General features: G+C 45.3%; 1 protein-coding gene across 1 annotated transcript in view; it reads left to right on the top strand.

Annotated features, from left to right (window-relative positions):
* WSCD1 (WSC domain containing 1) overlaps positions 1-21,281 on the top strand; it is a 218,842-nt gene that overhangs the window by 133,222 nt on the left and 64,339 nt on the right. The window lies entirely within an intron of this gene.

The raw sequence follows: 21,281 nt of genomic DNA, 5'->3' as shown, positions 1-21,281 counted from the left end.
AGTAGGAACATCGTGGCACGTCACTTTTCAATATTTGACTCTGAAATCGAGAAATCCTGCTCTAAATGTTTAATTATTCCGTGGAAGATACTGAACTGTCCAAAGGCAGCTCCGACATGATGATGTTCTCACACTCTATGCATTTCTCTCATGGTTGTTTTTGATTGGGAGACAACATTTCATGAATTATAACCCATAATTAGATGCCTCACTTGCCCAGGGCCCCTTGGTCAGAGCAAGTGAAATCAGAAAAAGCAAGTTTCACATTTCTGTTTTCCTAACTAAGACTGATGATTGTGAAATTTCATTTTTTTCTTGATGTGAACTGTGGGGGACCAATGTGGTGCACAACTCCTGCTTGGTAAAAGACTGTCCTGTGCTCACTTAACAAAGGAATACCACATCGGAGAGAGATGTTTTCCTATTCTGCTTTAAAACAGAAAATAATTATTTTTTGTAGGTCAGAAGCTTTTTTATGGCATTGCTCCTTCAAGGTGTCTAAGATCTATCTCGAGGACTAGTCTGTTTTCATATCAATTGGTCAAAGGAAACAAAGGGAAGAATTTACAAAGCTATCTGATAAAATGAAAGACGATTATCCTTTATCACAACTGAACTGAAGTATTCATGCCCTACCCCCACCTACTCTGGTCCCCACCCAAGGCTGCATAACTCCCCCAACCTCTTACACAAAGACATTGACTGAACACGCAAGCATTAACCAGGAGCAGGAGTGAGATGAGACCACTGCAGGTGTCAGTCATTCCTAGGTGTGCCCCTTTGGTTAGTTCCCTGGCATTCCTGCTCACTTCTGTCTCCTGTTAACCGGTTCAATGGTTTTCACGACACCTCTTTCCTGTTATTTTTTATTTAATGTTCTTCACTATGGCCAGATGTAGCAAAGGTTTTTACCCATTCTGTGTCTATGGGAAAAAGTGTCCGTACATATGGTCCTATATCTCCTACCATCAATGATGAACAAGTCGCAAAGTTTTAACAACTTTCCCTTTGCTTCCGCTTTATCTCTTTATGCCGACTACTCTAAGTAGCTCTATGTTGTCAGAGCTCTATTTCTTTCTAATTAGACCTGCATCACAGAAACACCAGTTTATCCAAAACATGGAACATACGGTTTGCATGACCTACAAATAAATGGACAATCACTCCATAGAAATGGGAATCACTTGCTCACATGCTGATTGTATCATGGAAGTATTTGTGGAAGGTGGAGGGGACAACTTTGTGCATTGGTTACCCCTGGTTAGGCGTCACTGTGGTGCTGCAAATGCATGTCTTGTGGCATCTATTAACACAGGCGTCTTTAGGGTGGTGTAATTAATGGGTTAAAATGTTCCTACTTGTGTTTTTTTGTTAAACCCAAAAGGCAGCTTTGAAGAACAGTACTGTACACTGCTATCTGCATTTTAGCAGCTTTTGGGGATCAGAGTTACAGCTTGCTAGAGCGCGTGTATCCGTGGCAACCATTCCAGAGATGCTGTAATTTCATAAACATTTCATGTGTAACAAATGCTGCAGAAGTCGCTGGAGGAAAACATCACTTCTGCGGGCCCAAGGAAGTGAGAAAACCTACTTTGACGTTCGTGTAAAACACTGAGCGAGGTTTCCTTTCCTGCCAAGATGGATTGTGTGTCAACTTTGCTGATCAATTTAGAAATTAGTGAAAAAGATCAATTCCCCCCTCGCCTTCTTAAAAATCTTAATTGAGTAATTAGTCTGGTTAATGGAGGTTGAAACATCAATTAATCCAACTTGTTCCTGCTGCCGTTTTCAAAGTAGGGGCAATTTTATTACCCAGGTGAGGGCAAGGCATTGCAGTATTGTAAATTCTGGTGTTTTTCTACATCATGAGGTCAGACCTTTTTCATTGCAGTATGTCTAACAACCTATCTATTATAAAGTCCAGAATCAGCCTCTAAGGAGCTATCATGAAATAAGTACTCCCTGCAAAAACCTAAGGCCCTGACAATGTGTTCACTTTCCTCCCATGATTCTCCATGTGGCTTTTAATAACAATGCAGGGTGTATAATTGTATATCAGGGACATTACAGGCAGTGAGCTTCCTCAGTAGACTGGTACCTTCCAGTATTTGGAAATCACTGTTACCTACCAATGCCCATGTGCTGTGCACACTCCTCTCCTCCCAGGTATACAAGTCTGTATACAAAGTCCATGCAAACATGGTCACAGTATAGCCAAACTGTTGGGGTAATGGCATGGGGAAGGGGCGTCTGCACAATACCTGTGAGTACATCATTTTTTTAAAAAGACAGTACCTCTGGCATCTGCCTTACAGGATGCAAAAAAGGCACTGCATTGTGGGGGCTGTACTTCTTCACGTTTCCCCACCCACCAAATAGGGCACATAGCTCTCTGCAAGAGCTTGCCTTTCACAAAGCAGCCTACAAATACATTAGACACACTGTCCTGTCGGGGCCTAGTCTTCCAGGCACGCCATTAATAATACACCTTACCTGAAAGTCAGAACATTCCAACCAGACCCATACACATTTCATCGGTCCAGTGGGCTTAATAATGAGAATTTTGGGGTAAGCTAAATAGATGCATAAGTTGTGGGAGTGCCTTTCTAGTTTACTAGTGGCTCATAATTACATTACATGATTCTGGGTGGTAGGAAGAAAACCTTTACTGACCAAAAACAGTTCAGACATTCCACTGCACATTCCTGAATAGTCAAATAAGCTTTGACATGTACAGACTATTAATATCTCAATCTCTCATTAATGTCTCCTGACCAGAATTTCGAACTGTGCCAAATGCTACTCTCAAGCGTTTTTCCCAGATATACTGGGGCCAATTTAGAATCAGCTGCGGTTTCTTCTCGAGGGTGGGAGAGCATCGCTCCCCCTCCCACTGTGAGCCACACTGGAAAAAATAAAATGGCAATAAAAAGCTTTCATTGCCATTTTATTTTTGCCCACGCAGCGCGCACCAGCCCAGAGACATGATGGGCGTGTCCTCTGCTGCTGATTGGCAGCAGACGACAGCAGCAGGGCTGACAGGACGCTCCAAAGTGTGCATGTCACTTTGGCCGGCTGTTTTGCGCCGACCAAAGTGACATGTGCACTTTGAAGCTCTTCACTCAGCTGTCTTAAGACAGGTGGGTGGAGGCCCAGCACAGGCATCTATGGCCTGAAGGAGCGTCCTGCCAGGACTCTCCATCGAATCCAGGTGCTTCTCTCATGCTGGTTAACAGCAAAAGAGCAGCGTCTGGATTGGTTAGGGGAGCTCTTCTGGCATCAACAAAGGAGCAGAGCACATAGGAGGATGCACAGCCCGTGGGTAAGTGCTGTTCTTTATTTTAAAAGTGTAGTGCATTTGTGTGTAATGCATGTGTTTGTGTAATGCATGTATGTGTGTAAGGCATGTGTGTGTGAAATGCATGTAAGTGTAGTGTTGATTTGCACTTAGTGTTATGGTTTGGGCTTTTGGAGAGAGGTGTGGTTTAATTTGGGGAGGGGGTGTTTTATTTATTTAACTTTTTTCGGGAAGTGGAGGAGCACTTTACATGCCCCATCACTTTCAATGGGTACCAGCCACTGCTGTTTAGAATTCTAAATAAGGAAAACCTTTTTCTGCCCGACCCACTCCAGGTGTGCTCTACAATGCCCTTAATATATTGTGATGTACTATTAAGTAGGAGGGAATTTTACACCCATTGAGAGTAGGGCCAACACCTCTCCGTAATTAAACTGTTGTGCTGCAGAGTGTATATTTCCCAAGATGTGTATTGACATACAATGCCAGTTAGAATGAGATTTCATAAAGAATTTTTATTGAACAGCTATTTGTTCATTCCAATCAATAATCAGTTTATATATGTGCCTTGGGTATTCAATAACTCTCTGGTACACACAGTACCATTACAGTTGCGTCTCTTGTAATGATCCTATTATAATCCATTTTTTCTAGATGCCTGTGCTCAATTCTGTCTCTGCGGTCCGACACTCTAAACCCTAAATGGACCACAGAGACAGAATAGAGCACAGGGCATCTTGCACACAACAGGCCTTCAATAGAATAATGAAAACATTCTAGAAGATAGAGGATACATTCTATGACTCAATTTTAAAGCTCCAATCCCTTTTGGAAAAACTTTTTTTTTAAACCAAGATTGTTTCTGGATCTCTAAATAAGGAATAACTGGAAGCTTTGAGAAATCCCCAGTCTTGCATGCAATGAAAGGGGTGAAACGTGTTGACTGCATCAGTTTGGAAAAAATCACTAGCTCTTTGGATAAGAACAGCATATGTAGGAAAAATTAATTATATTAGGATCCTCACAAGAGACGCAACAGAAATTGTATTATGTTTACCTGAGAATTATTGGATACCCTGGACAATTAGATAAAGTCTTATTATTGACTTCAATCAACAAATGGATGTTTAATTACAATTCTTTATGAAAAATCATTCTAAATGGCATTGTATGTCAATATACATCTTGGGAAATATGCACTCCTTACCACAATAGAATTATACATTTACTTTGTCCACATATGTAGGAAGTGAACCAATGGATTTAGGAGATAATATAGAACAAACAATGGGGGTCATTATGACCCTGGCGGTATTTGACCGGCAGGGCCAAAACGACAGGAGCACCACCAACAGGCTGGCGGTGCCTCCCTGCGTATTTGGACCAACGCGGTAGAGCCGCGGTCGCACCGCCGGGGCCGGCGGTATACCGCCATTTTAGCCCCGCCGATGCTAATCTGCCACGGCAGCGCTACAAGCAGCGCAGCCCTGGGGATTATGACTCCCCTACCGCCAGCCTGTTTCTGGCGGTTTGCACCGCCAGGAAGAGGCTTGCGGTAAGGGGACTCAGGAGGCCCCTGGGGGCCCCTGCACTGCCCATGTACTTGGCATGGGCAGTGCAGGGGCCCCAAGGCAGAGCCCCGTCGCGCATTTCATTGCCCAAATTTCGGCCAGTGAAATGAGCGACGGGTGCTACTGCACCCGCTGCACATCAGCATTGCCGCCGGCTCAATTACGAGCCGGCGGCAATGTTGATGTGACATTTCCGCTGGGCCAGCAGAAATGTCAAAATAGGGAACCAGCCATACCGCCAGCAATGGCGGTATTATGGCGCCCGCAACCTCGGCGGTCTGCCATGCAGACCGCCGAGGTTGTAATGACCCCCAATGTGTTCTAAGCTATTTTGTGTAGTTGACATTTTAGAAATCTAAATATTGGAACCTGTGTTTTAGCAAGATACATTTTGCAGTCTGTGGTTTAGATGGGCTGAATTGCAGCTAATATCTTTGATTCAAATTCTTTCATCAACTCTCCATCACTCTGCTGAGTCTGGCAGGTGTTCTTCATCCATATAATAAATGTAGTCCTATCCAATTGTCAAATTAATTAGGGGATGCTACAGAACATATAAAATGTTCTTTATTCCGAGAAGACGTGTCATTCCTTGTGCAATTAATTATCACCCAAGCACCCGTACCGCATCTTCATTGGTGCAGTCATGATCCCTGTTCTCTCTCAATTAAATTATTCTACTTTTATGTGAGTGCTGCTTTCCAGTGCTGTGTTGTGATTGAAGGTGTTTTGCTTCTTCAAATTAGAATGATTTTCGACATTGCTTGAGTCGGCATATGGTAAATGACGATTCCTCTTGCCATGTTTATGCTTGCCTTCAGTGCTTAACCTGTAAAACAATAAATGGTGGGCCCAAGGTTTTGCTCAAGAGCCTGCGTCTGAAACTTTCGGAGGTTAGTGTGCTGAATACCAAGGCTGCTTACTCTTGATTTCGCCTCATGCCTCTTTAATCCACCACCAGACACTCCATGCCCCTTTATCTCAACCTTGAAGGTTCCTGCTTTCTCCCTTCATCATATGTTTCCGCCTTTCCCATTCTGCTCTTTCCTGCCCTTTTTTGTTTTTCTCTCTCTTGCTCTGAATTAAAGTCTGTTGAGGAAAAAGAAGTGATGATTATGAAAAATAAGTGTCACTGGGTACATCCATTCAGTTTCAAGACAATGTCTGTATATTAAACTGAGGATGGAAGGTTTACTATTAGCTTTTTTTCACTAATGGGTTGAGGTCCCAAATAATAAAGAGCAAACAGTGCCCTGCTTGTTGCTCGGGTGAGTAGAGTGAGTAATATTTGCTGTTTTTTTGTAAAGGTTTTTAAGACAGAGCTCAAGATGGATTACCCCCTTGTGAGGATTATCCCCCAATGTCATTTGTTGGGAATCAAAGGTACAATGTATTACTGAGGATTTGTAAACCAGGCACTATCCTTCCAGTAGTATCTTCTGCCTCTAAATGTTTTGAATTGACCTGGGATGTGAGAACTGAATTGCAGAGGACTCATTTTTGAGACAGAAATTTGCCTTGCACAAATGCTATATATAAATGTTGCTAAATTATATTTTATGTGTCACAATGTACGTCTTTTAAATAATATATTGTTCTTGTTCCTTTAAATACCTTTTGCAAGTCAACAGAAGGATTGGAAATATGAGTTTGTTCTATTTCTTTTGTTGAGGGACTTTATCTGATGTGACAAATATAGAAAAATAGTGTTGGTGGTCCCAACCTGCAACTGTTTGACTTTTTTAAGAATATTGATATAATTTCCCCGCAATTGTCTCTGCTTCAAGCCGGGTAGAATGTCAGTGTGTGTCTGGTAATCAGTGCTAAGGCTGTTAGCTATGTGGAACTAGATCATTCAGTTTTGACCAGTTGACTGCATTCAGCAGTGCTACTTGTTGGTCGTTATAACTCCTGCTTGGAGCTCTGAGATAGGCACGGTGTAGTTATGGAGTTAGTGCCCAGTGTTTACCAGAGGGAAACATTTACAGAAAATTATTTGGTAGCTGAGCCTCAATCTCCCTGGAAGATGGGATTTATGATACCTCCTACACAGAATAGATGTGATGCTAAATACATTTCAATGATTAAATAGCTTTTCTTACTCATGACATTCTGTAAATGAAGCACTTACAGGGTGAACAGCATCATGTGTGAAGTAAAGACTCAAAATTCACAGTCCTATAAAACATAATACAATAGAGAACATGTACTTTCGTGATTTTAGCATGTCAAATGCTTTCCCAATTCCACACGGCACAGCGGGCTGAAACCTGGGAGCCTGTAGAATGCTAATGTATATGTTGATAGAACTGAATTGAAGATGTGAGCCTCTCACAGCTTTTCTATAGACTAGAACCTTTGTGACGCTAAATGATGGATCTCACTGTTGGAAATGGGATTGATAGGGCGCCCAGCATCCTTATTAGTCTTGCTTTCAGTCAGTCAGTCAGTCATACAGTCAAAATCTTTATTCAGTCAGAATAAGACCAATATATGACCATAAAACCACATGATAAAACATCATTATCACTCAGTCATAATACATTGAGAATCAAACATAAAACTTACTTTCAAGATAAATATAACAAAAATTGAATTAACACTACAACTTGAAACACTAAGACATGCCCATCTAATAAAAACAAACTGATGCTTAATAATAAACCATTCAAACGTTAGCCATAAAACAAAAGTGTTAGATTTGGGTTTGTTAGGTGGGTTTGGCAAAATGCAATAAATACTCCAATACAAGCAAGTTGTCTTAACGTGTTAATTAAAACGGTATATGTTGGACCTGGCTTTTTGACAGGGACATCCCCAAACTTTTTGCCTCCTTCCTCCTATTTTTTCTGACCTGTTGTTGTTGGCTTTTGACCTCTGGGCACTTTACCACTGCTAACCAGTGCTAAAGTGCATATGCTCTCTGTGTAAATTGTACTACTGATTGGTTTATCCATGATTGACTATTTAATTTACTTGTAAGTCCCTGGTAGAGTGCAATACATGTGCCTAGGGCATGTAGAATAAATGCTACTAGTGGGCCTGCAGCACTGGTTGTGCCACCCACTTCAGTAGCCCCTTAACCCTGTCTCAGGCCTGCCATTGCAAGGCCTGTGTGGGAAGTTTCACTACCACTTCGACTTGGCATTTAAAAGTACTTGCCAAGCCTAGAACTCCCCTTTTTCTACATATAAGTCATCCCTAATGTGTGCCCTAGGTAACCCCTAGAGCAGGGTGCTGTGTAGGTAAAAGGCAGGACATGTACCTGTGTAGTTATATGTCCTGGTAGTGTAAAACTCCTAATTTCGTTTTTACACTACTGTGAGGCCTGCTCCCTTCATAGGCTAACATTGGGGCTGCCCTCATACACTGTTGAAGTGGCAGCTGCTGATCTGAAAGGAGCAGGAAGGTCATATTTAGTATGGCCAGAATGGTAATATAAAGTCCTGCTGAATGGTGAAGTCGGATTTAATATTACTATTCTAGAAATGCAACTTTTAGAAAGTGAGCATTTCTTTGCACTAAAATCTTGTTGTGCCCTTCAATCCACGTCTGGCTAGGTTTAGTTGACAGCTCCTTGTGCATTCACTCAGACACACCCCAAACACAGGGTACTCAGCCTCACTTGCATACATCTGCATTTTGAATGGGTCTTCCTGGGCTGGGAGGGTGGAGGGCCTGCCCTCACACAAAGGACTGCCACACCCCCTACTGGGACTCTGGCAGAGAGGATTGAACTGAAAGGGGGCTTGGTGCATTTCTTAGACACTCTTTGAAGTCACCCCCACTTCAAAGGCACAACTTAGTATAAAACAGGGCCTCTGCCCTACCTCATCAGACACTTGCTGGAGAAGAAACCTGAACCAGAAACTACATCCTGCCAAGAAGAACTGCCTGGCTGCTCAAAGGACTCACCTGTCTGCTTTTCTACAAAGGACTGCTGCCTTGCTGTTGGCCTGCTGCCTTGCTGAACTCTTGCCTGGCTGTAAAAGTGCTCTCCAAGGGCTTGGATAGAGCTTGCCTCCTGTTCCCTGAAGTCTCAGGACCAAAAAGACTTTTCTCTTCCTCTTGGACGCTCCGTGCGCCGAACTTTTCGACGCACAGCTTGTTCCGCGGCAAGAAAAACGCCGCACATCGACGCTGATCAACGCGACGTCTTCGGGACGACCGAAACTTTGACGCACGGCCTCGCAAGGACAACGCCGCCTGACTTCCCGGGAGAAATCGACGCGACGCCCGCCGTGGGATCAAAACTTTGACGCACGGCCTCGCAAGGACAACGCCGCCCGACTTCCAGGAGAAATCGACGCGACGCCTGCCGTGAGATCAAAACTTTGACGCACGGCCTCGCAAGGACAACGCCGCCCGACTTCCAGGAGAAATCGACGCGACGCCTGCCGTGAGATCGAAACTTCGACGCAGAACGACGCACAGCCGGAAAACAAGCAGGAAAATCCACGCACAGACCCGGGACATCTGGTACTCCCCGCAAACCACAGTAAGAGACTGTCCGCGCGCCGGAAGACGACGCCCGACTCCCCGCGTGGAAAATAACGACGCAAGTCCGTGTGTGCTGAGGAGAAATCGACGCACACACCAGTTTTCCACGCACCTCTTCTCCTGTGGCCCTCTGAGGAGATTTCCCACCAGAAACCAGGTACTTTGTGTTTGAAAGAGACTTTGTTTACTTTCTAAAGACTTAAGACACTCTCTATCACTTTTCAGTGATATCTTTACAAATTCGTATTGCAACTTTGATCGTTTTGACCTGAAGATACCCAGATAAATATTATATATTTTTCTAAACACTGTGTGGTGTATTTTTGTGGTGTTATGCTATGGTGTTGTATGATTTATTGCACAAATGCTTTACACATTGCCTTCTAAGTTAAGCCTGACTGCTCGTGCCAAGCTACCGGAGGGTGAGCACAGGCTGATTTTGGATTGTGTGTGACTTACCCTGACTAGAGTGAGGGTTCTTGCTTGGACAGAGGGCAACCTGACTGCCAACCAAAAACCCCATTTCTAACATTGGTGATCAGCGGTGAGGATAGGACTTGTGTTTGTGCAGTGACATACAGTAGCTAAGTATTTCACTACCTATCCACAGTTGAAGGTCAACTTGATTTTTCATCTTTTTTGGCTTTTGGTTCTCTGATGTCCTCCTGGATATACTATTGATATTTTTGGACTTGGGATTTTGGTTCTTGCTGGCAAAATCTTATCAGAATGGGATTGTGTACCTACTCATTCTTTGTTCGTACGGACCACCTCACTAAGGCAGACCTAAGGAAGCTTTGCAGAAAATGGGGCCTTCCTGTAGCAAGGAGATCTACTAAGGCGGAGATGCTACATCACTACATAGTCTGGGGGGAGGAAAGATGGGCAGAGAGAGAGGCAGCAAGAAACCAAATGACTAAGTACCCCTCAGATGAGGAGGAGGACTATGCACCTGAGGAGGAAGACTACTCAGATTTGGACAGTGACCCAGAAATAGATGAATGGCTCCGAGGTCAAAGGCGACAGGAGCAACAATTAGAGGAGTATCTTGCAGAGGTTGAGGCAAAAAGACTCTTAGCCCTGGAAGAAGAAAAGATTGCAGCTCAAGAGCTGAGCTGTAAAGAGCTGAAACTGGAGGCCGGAAGGGCTGAGTCCAGTTCAGATGGTGGCAGCAAAAATCTTGCATCTAGTACTGCTGAAGAAGGGAACAAGCCCAGAGATGTGGTGCCCAACTTGAAGAAGGGAGTTGACACACCCCAGGCGGTTCAAGGGTATGAGGTAGTTCCCGTTATGCACAGGGTCCCTGAGAAGGATTGGGGAACTGGCACAGGGAGTCATATTCCTACTGGGGGGAGGGACACTTTACTGACTCTAGCAGAGAGTGACAGAGAAAAGGGTTCCCCCCTGGTGGACGTCCTGGATATAGAGTGTAGAGACATCCCAGAAGAGTATGGGTTGAGTGTCAGGGACAGACAGATACTGTCTCACCAGTCTCAGGAGGGTGAGGTAGAGTGCTTTTCCAAGGTTGAGTTACTGGGTGGTTGGGTGAAGGGTACTGTGGTTAATACATGTGAAGGGCAGAATGATGTAATTGCTGGAGAGCATATGTCTGGTCCTTATTTTCCAGAGCTACGCCAACACCAGGTGGAGTGTGAGTTCCCTGACCCCAGGGAACTTACAATGGAGGCAGACTTCTGGGTGAGTACCAGAGAGTCTGAAGAGGCATTTGGGGGTGCTCCTGAAGGGAGTGGTCTAGGTGTTTCCCAACCAAGTGAGGTGGGAGAGGATTGTAGTGTCCAAGGTAGGTCCCAGAGCCTAGCCTGTACCGTAGGGCCACCTGTTGAGGGAAGCCCCGCAGTGTCAGAAGAACTTGGGGGGGTGACTGTAGCCAGCATCCCAACAGTTCTGGTGTCTGGCAGTACCACTCCTAGTGAGGGGGTGCAGAAGTCCAGACAGAGGGTTGAGAGGGGGTTGCGGACCCCAGTGGAGGACCTGGAGAGTCAGGGGTCAGCTCTGAGAGAAGAGCCCCCCAGGAATGACCCAAATGAAACCGTTTCTGGTTTGGGGGAGATCCAGACTCTGCCGGATGGGCAGAGGTCAGGAGACCTGCGCCAACCAGACCCTTGTGTGGCCCTTGGGGACGGTGTGTCCCTTGAGGGGGGTGAGTGTGCCCCCCAGGAAGTCCTGGCAAGCCAGGCAATGGTTCAATCTCAGGGTGGTGACTCTGGGTTGGATATCCGGGTTCAGAGGTTAAACTCTGACTTGGTGGGGGGTAGGTGTGCCCCCCAGAAAGTCCTGGTGTGCCAGGCAATTGTTCAACCTCAGGGTGTTGACTCTGGGTTGGATGACCAGGTTCAGAGGTTAAACTCTGACCTGGTGGGAGGTAGGTGTGCCCCCCAGAAAGTCCTGGCCTGCCAGGCAATTGCCCAACCTCAGGGTGGTGACCCTGGGTTGGGGAACCAGGCTCAGAGGTTAAACTCTGACCTGGTGGGAGGTAGGTGTGCCTCCCTGGAAGTCCTGGCCTGCCAGGCAATGGTTCAACCTCAGGGTGGTGACTCTGGGTTGGAGAACCAGGTTCAGAGGTTAACCTCTGACCTGGTGGGAGGTAGGCGTGCCTCCCAGAAAGTCCTGGTGTGCCAGGCAGTTGCCCAACCTCAGGGTGGTGACTCTGGGTTGGATACCCAGGTTCAGAGGTTAAACTTGACCTGGTGGGAGGTAGGTGTGCCTCCCAAGAAGTCCTGCTGTGCCAGGCAATTGTCCAACCTCAGGGTGTTGACTCTGGGTTGGATGACCAGGTTCAGAGGTTAAGCTCTGACCTGGTGGGGGGTAGGTGTGCCCCCCAGAAAGTCCTGGCGTGCCAGGCAATTGCCCAACCTCAGGGTGGTGACCCTGGGTTGGGGAACCAGGCTCAGAGATTAAACTCTGACCTGGTGGGAGGTAGGCGTGCCTCCCAGAAAGTCCTGGTGCGCCAGGCAATTGTTCAACTTCAGGGTGGTGACTCTAAGTTGAATGGCCAGGTTCAGAGGTTAAACTCTGACCTGGTGGAGGGTCAGTGTGCCCTCCAAGAAGTCCTGGTGTGCCAGGCAATTGTTCAACTTCAGGGTGGTGACTCTGAGTTGAATGGTCAGGTGCAGAGGTTAAACTCTGACCTGGTGGGGGGTAGGTGTGCCTCCCAGAAAGTCCTGGTTTGCCAGGCAGGGATCCAGTCTGAGGGTACAGACCCTGGGCTGGAAGACCAGGTTCAGGGTGTCCCCCCGGACCTGAAGGGAGGGGCTACTAATAACAGTGCCCCTACCATGTTGTCTTCTGAGGAGGCCACTCCTAGTTGGAGGGTGCTGGACCCCAGAAGGGAGGGCAGGGGGAGGGAAGCCTCACCCCGGGCCCTAGTCCAACCTGAAGGTACAGACCCCAGGTTGGAGGGCCAGTTGCAGGTTAACAGCCCTGCACTGGTGGAGGAATGGTACAGGGCGACTTCTGTAAGTACCCTGACCATGTTGGACTCTGGGGGTACCGCTCCAGGAGGGAGGGTACAGAGCCCCAGAGGGGAGGACCAGGTTCAGGCTGTCATCCCTGACCTGGTGGGAGGGAGAGTGGTTAAAGGGTGCCCAGCACCTGGGGCTACCGCCCCCCACTCTCCACAGTCACAGTGGTTGGAGAGCTTGGAGAGGCCTGGGGCCTGGCTCTCATCCCTGGCAGCTGTCAGTAATCACTGTGGCTTGCTGTCAGGGTGGACAGAGTTATCCCTGGGGAGGGGACAAGTGTCACACCCCGGGGGTAGAGTGGGTGACACCACTGTGTTGGTCATGGTGGTACTATCCTGCTCCTGGGATACATCTGTGAGCAAAGTAAGGTTAGGTGCTGCACAGATGGGATCCGCAGGTAAGGAGAAAGGTTCCCCATGGGTTGGCTTAGTGCGCCCTGAGAGTATGGACAGAGGGATCCAATTGGAGTCAGGAAGGCGAAGACCTGGAGCATGCCCCTGCTGTTGTGGGCCTGGGTCCTTGTTCTGTCACCTCAAACAGGGAAGTACATCAGGATAGTGATTGTTCTCCCCTGGCTTTAGGCTGGTAGGGGGTCATGTTGGACCTGGCTTTTTGACAGGGACATCCCCAAACTTTTTGCCTCCTTCCTCCTATTTTTTCTGACCTGTTGTTGTTGGCTTTTGACCTCTGGGCACTTTACCACTGCTAACCAGTGCTAAAGTGCATATGCTCTCTGTGTAAATTGTACTACTGATTGGTTTATCCATGATTGACTATTTAATTTACTTGTAGGTCCCTGGTAGAGTGCACTACATGTGCCTAGGGCAGGTAGAATAAATGCTACTAGTGGGCCTGCAGCACTGGTTGTGCCACCCACTTCAGTAGCCCCTTAACCCTGTCTCAGGCCTGCCATTGCAAGGCCTGTGTGGGAAGTTTCACTGCCACTTCGACTTGGCATTTAAAAGTACTTGCCAAGCCTAGAACTCCCCTTTTTCTACATATAAGTCATCCCTAATGTGTGCCCTAGGTAACCCCTAGAGCAGGGTGCTGTGTAGGTAAAAGGCAGGACATGTACCTGTGTAGTTATATGTCCTGGTAGTGTAAAACTCCTAAATTCGTTTTTACACTACTGTGAGGCCTGCTCCCTTGATAGGCTAACATTGGGGCTGCCCTCATACACTGTTGAAGTGGCAGCTGCTGATCTGAAAGGAGCAGGAAGGTCATATTTAGTATGGCCAGAATGGTAATATAAAGTCCTGCTGACTGGTGAAGTCGGATTTAATATTACTATTCTAGAAATGCCACTTTTAGAAAGTGAGCATTTCTTTGCACTAAAATCTTGTTGTGCCCTTCAATCCACGTCTGGCTAGGTTTAGTTGACAGCTCCTTGTGCATTCACTCAGACACACCCCAAACACAGGGTACTCAGCCTCACTTGCATACATCTGCATTTTGAATGGGTCTTCCTGGGCTGGGAGGGTGGAGAGCCTGCCCTCACACAAAGGACTGCCACACCCCCTACTGGGACTCTGGCAGACAGGATTGAACTGAAAGGGGGCTTGGTGCATTTCTTAGACACTCTTTGAAGTCACCCCCACTTCAAAGGCACAACTTAGTATAAAACAGGGCCTCTGCCCTACCTCATCAGACACTTGCTGGAGAAGAAACCTGAACCAGAAACTACATCCTGCCAAGAAGAACTGCCTGGCTGCTCAAAGGACTCACCTGTCTGCTTTTCTACAAAGGACTGCTGCCTTGCTGTTGGCCTGCTGCCTTGCTGAACTCTTGCCTGGCTGTAAAAGTGCTCTCCAAGGGCTTGGATAGAGCTTGCCTCCTGTTCCCTGAAGTCTCAGGACCAAAAAGACTTCTCTCTTCCTCTTGGACGCTCCGTGCGCCGAACTTTTCGACGCACAGCTTGTTCCGCGGCAAGAAAAACGCCGCACACCGACGCTGATCAACGCGACGTCTTCGGGACGACCGAAACTTTGACGCACGGCCTCGCAAGGACAACGCCGCCCGACTTCCAGGAGAAATCGACACGACGCCTGCCGTGAGATCAAAACTTTGACGCACGGCCTCGCAAGGATAACGCCGCCCGACTCCGCAGGAGAAATCGACGCGACGCCTGCCGTGAGATCGAAACTTCGACGCGCAGCCCCGCAGAACGACGCGCAGCCGGAAAACAAGCAGGAAAATCCACGCACAGACCCGGGACATCTGGTATTCCCCGCAAACCACAGTAAGAGACTGTCCGCGTGCCGGAAGACGACACCCGACTCCCCGCGTGGAAAATAACGACGCAAGTCTGTGTGTGCTGAGGAGAAATCGACGCACACACCAGTTTTCCACGCACCTCTTCTCCTGTGGCCCTCTGAGGAGATTTCCCACCAGAAACCAGGTACTTTGTGTTTGAAAGAGACTTTGTTTACTTTCTAAAGACTTAAGACACTCTCTATCACTTTTCAGTGATATCTTTACAAATTCGTATTTCAACTTTGATCGTTTTGACCTGAAGATACCCAGATAAATATTATATATTTTTCTAAACACTGTGTGGTGTATTTTTGTGGTGTTATGCTATGGTGTTGTATGATTTATTGCACAAATGCTTTACACATTGCCTTCTAAGTTAAGCCTGACTGCTCGTGCCAAGCTACCGGAGGGTGAGCACAGGCTGAATTTGGATTGTGTGTGACTTACGTTGACTAGAGTGAGGGTTCTTGCTTGGACAGAGGGCAACCTGACTGCCAACCAAAAACCCCATTTCTAACAGTATACATATGTTTAAAATATGTACTATACAACCAGGCAAGAGTCTATTATTGGTCATAGTTATGAGACACATTTCCTTTTCAGTTTTAAGGCAGAGGAGATGAAGTTTATAACCGAGAAACATATTGAAGGAGAATCTAAACGTTGTGAAAATTGCAGCCCTTCTTCGTGTGTGTTAAAATTAATGTGGAGTAAAATAGGGCATAAAAAACAAAGGGCCTCATTTACAAGGCCAGTGGCGCAGGAGGTCACAGCAAGTGCCTTGCTGCACCACCCTGCACCACCGGGAAAGGGCAGAAATGCGCTGTATCTGCAAGATACAGTGCATTTCTGTCCTCTTCTCCTGCACTGGTGCACAAATTGCTGCCATGCACCAAAGCAGGCACACTAGCACCATTGTGCAATGGTGCCTGCTTTGTGGGGATTACTGTCTTCGTGCAGGAAGGACACCTTCCTGCACAATAACAATCACAAGAGGTGTTTTCTCTTACTATGTGTGCTGCAGAATGCCCCCGTTGCGTCACTTACGACATCCCTGATGTGGCGTAGGAACCTGACGCATTCCCAGATTTGTACATCTGGGAATTCATCAGATTCCTTTGGGTTCCATGGGTGTCACCCCAAGCGACTCCCACGGAACAGCCCTTTTATGCAGTGTTATGCGTGAAAGGGGTCCATATTTGGAAGGCCATGAAAAGCCACGGAAGGTGGGTTTGCTTGGCCCTGTAAATATGGGCTGGCACACTACAGCACCGGAATGTCAAACAAAATGACATTCCAGTTGCGCAGTGTGCCGCTAGGGCCTCGTAGATGAGGTCCAAAATCTTTTAGTGCAATACAATGTGCAAAAAAGCATAAAGGGCATCGTAGATTGAGTAGAGACAACATCACAAGGCTACAAGGAAGTGAGGCAAACCTAGTACCTGTCTGGGAAAATGCTACTAAAAAGGGGACCGCACTTAATCTTAAACGAGTAAAATAAAATCTATGCACAGGATTCACTATCCAAGATAAGTGGGATTCCATCACTGAGGTGGTTGAAATTGGCACATATCAAAGAATTGAAACCATATCAAGGATTTTACTATTCTGGCCTTCTCCCTGCCAGCAAAAAAACCCTTGTTGTACCAGCTCCTTGGAGTGGGGGCCAATGCTACCTGGGGAGTCAAAAAAAGGCTCAAACCCAGATCACGAAAATGTATTCTGAACATATGCTAGCCAGGGGATAGCAGTCATATTACTTATGTAAAGGCAATCCTCCAAAACCTTCTAAGAAAAACTGGTCTCTGGTGTGACCAACAATTTCAACCACAATAAGAGAGGAGTCAGTGTTACTTGAGCCTTCAGAGAAGTTCAAGATGTGAAATTAAACTTGGCTTAGTTTTGGGGATGGCCAGGAGTTTACGCAAAGATTGTTTTCAGCTACCTGCAGATTACCCAGTCCTGCATATCCTCATACTCCTGCTACATACATTCCAGCTGAGAGGCATTTATTCCTATATAACAGGGGCATCTCTCTACGTGTCTTGTGACTTAGCTTTTTCGCAAAGCCACAACTTACTTCACAAGATGCTGCCATCCTCTATGTTCTCTGAGTGACTAACCTATCCCAAGTCAAATATTGATATTGATATTGAGAGATGTGTAGAGTGCACGAATGCCAAAGGTGTCTTGCCGCTAGCATACACCCCACAAAGTTGAAGAAAAAACCTAGGTTAAAAAACAAATTATCATCAGAAAGAACCTCTAGCTGAATGCATATCAAAAACAGATTCTCAGTGCTAAGTGCGAAGAGTCATTTCTTAAGCTGCTACCTGAAAGTAAGAAAACTGGACTGATGTCTAAGATGTCCTGGGAGATCGTTTCACATTTGAGCTGTAGAAAAGATGATACTCCTACTTCCCCATTTCTTTGTTTTAAATTTACTAACAATAACTGTTTGAGAGTTGGTTGGGGGCAACTTTCTTCTGGGACAGTACCACATCAGTCTTCTTTTTTAGGTAGGCTGGCCCCTCTATATGCAAAGCTTTATATGCTAGGCACAGGGCCTTAAAACTAACTTTTTTAATTACAGGATGCCAGTGAAGTTCATGCAGGGCCTCTGCCACTGTCTTAAACTTAGGGACTCTCATTAGCAAGCAAGCTGCTGAATTCTGTAGGATTTGACGTTTTTTCAGACAACACTGGTGAATGCCCACATATAGAGCATTGCAGTAGTCCAGTCTTGACAACACTAAGGCATTGGCCACTGACTTTTGAAATTTAAATGGAATGAATGGAAGCACCTTCCTTAGCATCTGAAGCAAGAAAAAGCAAATAAAAAGGTCAGTTTTTTTATCTTCACCTTGTAGGACAAACAAAGTATTCAAAATGTATTCCCATGTTCCTAACCAATGAAACAGGGGAGGGAGAAGGGCTGAGTTTCTGGGGCTACCAAGACTGGTCCTAAGACATTCACTCTTTACCAAAAAAGCAAATTTCAGTTTGGGCTCTAATTCATCTTCAGACTATTGCTACTCATCCAGTCCTCAGTGACTCCCATGCAGCCATTGAAACAGCATCTAATCTCCTCCTCATCATTTGTAATGGACACAACAATTTGCATGTCATCTCCATATGCCACCGGAGTGAAACCAAAGGTGTGAATCAATTTTGTAGGGGTGCCACACAAATATTAAAAAGAGTAGAACCTGATGAAGAGTCCTGAGGTACCTCACACGGCAGAGTGAAAGACTTGGTTACAAAATTCCCCAGGACAACAGTCTGTTCTCTGCCTGAGAGGAAGGAGTAAAACATCTCTGAAGAATATCTGACAGACGTTCCATCATAACATCATGATTTATGGTATCAAAAGCAGCCGGAAGATCCAACAGGATCACTGCTGCCTTCTCACCATTGTTTAAGATGCTCCTAAACTCCTCAGTAGCTACAACTAGAACAGCTTCAGTGCTATGATTTGGCCTGAATCTAATTTGCAGTCTATTGAGAATATCATTCTCCGCAAGACATTTGGAGAGTGTAATATTCATATTCATATATAACAAAATGGCCAAATAGTTAAAATTAGATATCTTGGCTACAGGGATCTCCCCAATAAAAAAGCTTTTTGCCGAGTATTTTTTCAGGCACAGGTCAATATAAAATGTTTTTGATGGTTAACTTTCAAATTTAAATTCCTCATAAATTAATTAAAAACATTTAAAAGGGCCTGTAATTTATTGGCTGTATGAGCAATAAGGACAGTATGTTCTTTATTCCATACAACAAATTATTTTTTAAGGTTCTCCGTGACATTCGAAATCCATTGCTACTTGAAATGGATCATGAGGCCCTGCTTCATTTTGTTTACTAGCTTTGGGACTTCTTTTATGGGTGATCACTACCTGTACCTGTATGTTAATTTCAGCACTTTCGTTTTCTATTGGTCTATTGCTTATCTTAATGGGTGGTACAGTACATGAAGGAGTACTCTTTCCTCCGACTCTTTGACCAAATATACATTTTTACCATGTAAATCACTCAAATGATCAATGGCCTAGTGCACACTCTAACATCTCACTAAAAGAAAAACAAAAACACACTTTTAAGGCCTTATTCAAGAAATGGTTTTGTGACATGGAAGCATGTGGTCAAAGAGGAGCCCAGTAGGTACTAAAGGGGAAAAAGAGAAGTGATGTAAAAAAGCAGTGGTAGCATGTACCATGAGGATGAGATATTTCCTCTTCAAATGAAGTTAAAGTTGTCTTCTTGAATCTTGAAAACTTCCCTGTAAATTGATTCAGATCTCATAGTGCTGCTACTTACTAATGCCATCTTTCCTATGGGTTTAGCCTTAATTTACTGACGAGCATTGTTTCTGCTTCTTGGTATTGAAAAGTTTGTTATGAGGAGTTAGCATAAACAATTCTCAACAAGTTAGAATCAGTAACATAGAGTGCTGTGTCATTCTTCTGTGAGCCTTTTAAACAAAGTTAATATTTTTAACAAATCTGTATACTGCCTCATCACGGCTGAACCTCCCTTCTTGTACCTTTTCTTTGGTATGACAAATTGAGAAACTTAACTTTTATATAACATCACGCAGGAAAGTAACATGTAAAAGATGGGTATACAAGATGCTACATTCATTCAGTTGGGACATTTTGGTGGCCTCAAAGAGATGGGGTCAAAAATAATGCGATTTCCTAAATGAAGAAAATCTGCTCCAAAAAAAGACTATGAAATATAATCTAGGTGAGCAGGAAACCATGTTCTTTGGCTTCAAATAACGTTAAAAGAACATTCTTCCAAATGACTGGATTGTCATCATCTTTGTATGGTAATTGCAATCATATACTGCTTTGTAACCTGCTGAGGCACTGAAGTGCCTTTGTGAACGAGCGGCATTCGACACTGTGTGGGAGTGCTCTGTTGGAAGAGAGCTCATCTACAGTGGCATATGCGAGAGGCATTTTGCTGCTGTGCATAAGTGATCTTCAGTTTTGTCCCTGTGCGTGGACATGTGATACGTAGAGGTAGATAAACATTTCGGTTTTGTCAGTGGAGTTTTTTTGTGCGGCTCACCACTGAGCGAGAAAATCAAGCGCTGAATCATTTTCCAGTGAGAGTTGTCAATGCAGGCAGTGGCAGGTCACTATCATTTGCATTGAGAAAGCTGCAGCTCGAGTAGAAAATCTACTCAAGCGACAGAAAGAAGCAGCCCTTTGGCGCTCCACGTGGTGCGGTTCACGCTGATTGCACAGCTCTGAACAAGCACCTGGCAATAAAAATCAACGTGAGCAGGATATATGCTGAATTCCATCATCAGTGGAATCCTGCAGAACCTTGCTGGGTTTTTATGGAACTCCGCAGAATTCTCTGTGAGTTCCACCCACCGGTAGAATTAATGTGTGCTTCTTCTTTCACCGGCAATTATTTTTGAGGGCCGGTGCTTATCCTTCTGCCTTTGCTGCGAGCAAAGACACATACGGGAAAGTCGGAGTAAGGTAAAAACGAAAAAGCGTCACAAAGGAAGAAAGTAGAAAGCTGCTAGAGTGAGCTGAAGGGGCAGGGAGTGGCTTAAATGGATTGAAGAGGCCCGAGATGGCTGCAGGATTACGCCGCCTCAGTATTCTGTGTTCACACATTTAATTGCGGCAGCCGGTTTTTAGGAGGAGAGCTTTGGGCACCGGCACGTTTTTATTTACAAATTAAACACTGGGTGGGAGAGCTAAAACTCATGCAATTACATTATTTCATAACTGTGCTTGATTAGTCGATTTTTCCAATCTGCATCTACTTTAAAACCACAGTCCATGATTTGAATTACTGTGAAGCAATTACATACATATCCGTTCATCTTCTTAGGGGTACATTTTCCCCCAAAAAAATTCAAAATACTTAGCATAACAAAAATCTCTATGCGGGCATAAAAGTGGAGTTATGGCACGAGCAGGTACATCAGCAACACAAAGAGGTGCATTGTACCACTGTCTACAAACCAAATGTGTGGCTCTGAAGAGTCTGCGGACAGGAACATCTGCAGAAACTGTTCCTGGCTGTTATTTTTTCATAAGAGGACCAGAATCAATGCATTACTTGTCCTGTTTTTAATTCTATTGTATATTGGGTGGCTAAACCCAGCTGCTCTGCTTGGTTGGCACGGATAAACACTAGAAT

The sequence above is a fragment of the Pleurodeles waltl genome, chromosome 3_2 (assembly GCF_031143425.1).
Source record: "Pleurodeles waltl isolate 20211129_DDA chromosome 3_2, aPleWal1.hap1.20221129, whole genome shotgun sequence".
NCBI lineage: Eukaryota > Metazoa > Chordata > Amphibia > Caudata > Salamandridae > Pleurodeles > Pleurodeles waltl.
Note: the sequence above shows the minus strand (reverse complement) of the source record. Positions and strands in the feature narration are given on the sequence as shown.